Consider the following 4,013-nt stretch of genomic DNA (forward strand, 5'->3'; position numbering starts at 1 on the left):
TAATAAAAGTTCCTCCCCAAGCCCTAAAATGCAAGAACATGACTTCCTTCTTCCTCCCTTTCTTTTCTCACTATTTCCTTCCTTCTTTTTCTTCTTCTTCCTTGTAGCCGTTTCTCTCCACTGAACTTCTCACGAGATTTGCTCCAAAAGAAATCAGTGAATAAAACATATGAAACATGAGGAGTCGCTAATATTCACTCCTGAATGCGATTATTCAGTTAGAACGGCGAGAAAATTTCGTCCAATAGTGATTTATTTGATCTTAATTGGAAAGAAAAACCAAAGGCCCTCCGGATTAGTGCTTTCAAAATCATTATAATCCCTGAGTACTTCAATTTCAGTTGATTAATCTAATTAACCACAGACTCATCTTAAATTTTTATAAATAGTTAGATTAACTCTAGTCAGATAGCCCTTTAATACTTCGGCTTCGTTTCAGCCAATTTTTTTATTGCTTTCAAAAGCAACTTTTTAGTACAAAAATTTTTAATTCAAAAAAATTTGAAACTAAAAAACAAAAAGAAAACTGTCCCAAACAAAATGCCAGAGATGTTACAAATATATTGAACAATATCAATTGAGATATGCTTCCATTGAAATTAAGGCCTCGTTTGGGACAACTTCCTTACTGCTTCTTAAAACAACTTTTTAATTAAAAATTTAAGTTTTTGTATTAAAAAATTGCTTTAAGAACCAATAAGAAAACCTTCTCCAACGAAACCTAACTGTTAGAATAATGTAGCAGAGTTTGAATCAAAGATTTCCTTTACTACAATAAATTTCTATTCTCACTTAATTTCAACTTATATAGCATTGTTCCTGTTATAAACCATCTTGGGTTGATTTCATGACAAAAATTTACGGTCTTAATCAGATCGAAGTTTCGATCCATACTCACCAGCTATGAAGTTCAATTCAGAAGAATTTTACAGCCCGAAACTACTTATGAACTACATGTTTTCAGATGAAGTAAAGAGAAATGGGTTTACTTAAAAGCTTTTCCTCTCTACATCAACAAGTACAATGCATGAGATAAGAGAAGAACCTACTCCACTCAAACTGAAATCTCATCATGGACATCTAATCAAATATGCCCATGTGGATACCTTCTCATCTTAAAAGAAAATCTAGAAAAGAAGAGACTCCTATCTTTCTATGAAATCATAACCACATACTATATCACAGATTTGACAACTAAAACTATCAAAATCTTACAACATACATCAAATCTTCTTCATGATTTATTGGTGGTTCTCTCAATCGACTTCGCCTTGTCGAGGATCGACCACATTACCTGCACATCCTCATAGCCACATGCCATGACTTCACAGTGGAGTGTCATACTATCATGATCATGACCTGCAAATAATTACATATTTTCTTTTTGTTCAGCAATAGAATATATACAACATTGTCTATGGGATAGAATTTGAAAATTGTTATGAGAGTTTTTCTACAAGAGATGTTCTTGGAGCAAGTCTGTATTGACTTAGTTCTACTAATGCACATATCTCTATGGTAGAAAATTCATTTGTCATTTTGATTTTTGTCATCACAGACCAGTCTTATACCATCATTTCAGATGAAAGTTACATTGAAATTCTATAAGAAGGCTTCATTTAGGACGTCTTTCTTATTGCTTCTGAAAGCAATTTTTTAGTATACAAATTAAATTTTTGTACTAAAAAGCTGCTTTAAGAAGCAATAAGAAAACCGTCCCAAACGAAGCCGAAATTTGTTCCCAGAAATGGGTAAATGAAATGAGAAGAGCATAAGAGGGAGAGAAGAAAAAGGGTAACAAACCAGTTTGAGGCTTCTTCTCTCTGGTAGGCTTGAGGATGGTGCATGCTTTCCTGAAAGGAGAAGTAATAGTCCGAACCCAAGAATCAGTTTTCATCAATGAAGTCTAATTAAGTAGGACTTCTCTGAAGGATGGCTAACTATAGATAAGCTGCCCTGCTTGTGAGGTTGAGCTGAAACTGTCCTCTGCTTTGATCTATATATATAATAAGAGAGAGAGAGAGAGAGATGAGTGGATCATCAATTACGCATCGACAACCAACAAGCAAATGATCATCAACAGTCACTACAAATCGTCATCAATTCGAGCTTCTAAAGACCTATTCCAGGGCCCGACAACGCCCCGAAGCCCTCGGCCATCGATCCGCTCCGGTCGGGCGGACTTGAAAGGGCAAATGCCCTCCTTACCTCCCGGCATCGGGGAGGGGACTCCGGAAGGCTGTCAAAATTTCCTCAAATTTTCGGGACTTAGTCAAAATTTTGACAAGCAACCGACATTAAATTATTTGAAACCAATCATCGTCAAGTGGAGCTTCTGAAGACCAAATCTCCCCGCCGTTGATTCACTCCGGTCGATTCGAGCCACTCCTTACCTCCCGGCGCCAGGGAGGGGACGCCGGAAGGCTGCCAAAATTTTCTCAAAAATTCTAGACTTGAGCAGATTTTTTTATTGGAAAATTTAGATTGCTCAATTAATTAACTGATAAATTAATTGATTGTTTAAAAAAAAAATCTTTGAAGTCATACTATAATTCAATTAATGGATAACCAATTATTGTCTTTCAATAAGGCTCTCATAGCTGGAAAATACATCCTTTAAAAAAAAAATTTGATGTTATAGAAATCCACAATAAAGGGAATAGTATGAAATATAGCATTATATACAAGCTTTACTTCAAGACAAATGCAAACACGGGATAGTTACCTTTGATGGATAATGATTAAAATCAAAACATTAACAAACATTAAAACTCTAATCAGTCAAAATGGACAGATCAAATGAATTTTTTTTTATAAAAAAAAGGGGAGACATATATATTGAGCAAATCTATTAAAATTCCTAAAATATCCAATTGGCTACTTTCAATGAAAGCCGTAAGTCCAATCTTTAGGGGCAATATCTAGGAAGTAACTTTATCCTAGACCCCTCATTTGGCATCTTAGTTTATTGGACTAAGTTGCAAGACCCGCCACTTAGGCTACTTCTAAGCGAAACAGTAAGACCCACTTGTTAGGGAACTTCTAAATGAACGACCCTAAAACCAAAACTCAAATCCCTTAATTGGGCATCTTAGTCTATAAAACTAAGTTGTAAGACCCGTCATTTGGGCTACTTCTAAGTGAAGCAGTAAAACCCGTGTATTAAAGAACTTCTAAGTGAACGTCCCTAAATCTAAAATTCAAATCCCTTTGGGCATCTTAGTCTATAGGGCTAGTTGTAAGACCCGTTATTTGGGCTACTTCTAAGTGAAGCAGTAAGACCCGTGTGTTAGGGAAGTTCTAAACGAACGACCTTATAACCCAAAACTCAAATTCCTTTGGGCCATATAGTTTATAGGGCTAGGTCGTAAGATCCATCACTAGGCAACTTCTAAGGAAGCCATAAGACCTACACAACCAAAAATTCTTCGGGACACCTTTAAAAGATGCCATAAGTCCCACTACTAGGGCAATTTCTAAAGAAGTCATAAGCCCCTACCCAAATCTAATAATGCCGGCAACTCCTAATTGGAGCCGTAAGCCCCAAACTAAATAAATCACACGGGCAACTCCTAATTGGAGCCGTAAGCCCCAAACTAAACAAATTAACGCGCAACTCCTAATTGGAGCCATAAGCCTCAAACTAAACAAATTAACGGGTAACTCCTAATTGGAGCCGTAAGCCCCAAATTAAACAAACTAATGGGCAACTTCTAAGGAAGTCATAATCTCCAACCCAAACTAACTAAATTAAAATTCACACATGTCCACTTCAGTCTACTCGGGATCCCTGAGAGGAGGCAACCCATGGCTGCTAATCAGATTCCCTGGACACTACAATCAATGATTGTTAGTTTTGGTAGACTGAATCCATAATATACCCGGGATGACGGAACCATGGGATCTTGATCGGGTGTATCTTCATCCCCCCATAACTAAATTTAAATATCTATTGCACATTCTCACACTTCTTGTATGAAGCTAAGTGTATTTCATCCTTAATCGAGAGTGCT

General features: G+C 36.6%; 1 long non-coding RNA gene across 1 annotated transcript; it reads right to left on the reverse strand.

Moving 5' to 3' along the window:
• Window positions 1–914: 914 nt before the first annotated feature.
• LOC114580672 lies at window positions 915–2,023 on the reverse strand. Its single transcript, XR_003702193.1, has 2 exons — window positions 1,804–2,023; window positions 915–1,359 (listed from the first exon to the last, which is right to left on the reverse strand). It is a non-coding gene; the product is annotated as an uncharacterized LOC114580672 (long non-coding RNA).
• Between the last annotated feature and the right edge of the window lie 1,990 nt (window positions 2,024–4,013).

The sequence above is a fragment of the Dendrobium catenatum genome, unplaced genomic scaffold (assembly GCF_001605985.2).
Source record: "Dendrobium catenatum unplaced genomic scaffold, ASM160598v2 fragScaff_scaffold_133, whole genome shotgun sequence".
In the NCBI taxonomy this organism is placed as follows: Eukaryota; Viridiplantae; Streptophyta; class Magnoliopsida; order Asparagales; family Orchidaceae; genus Dendrobium; species Dendrobium catenatum.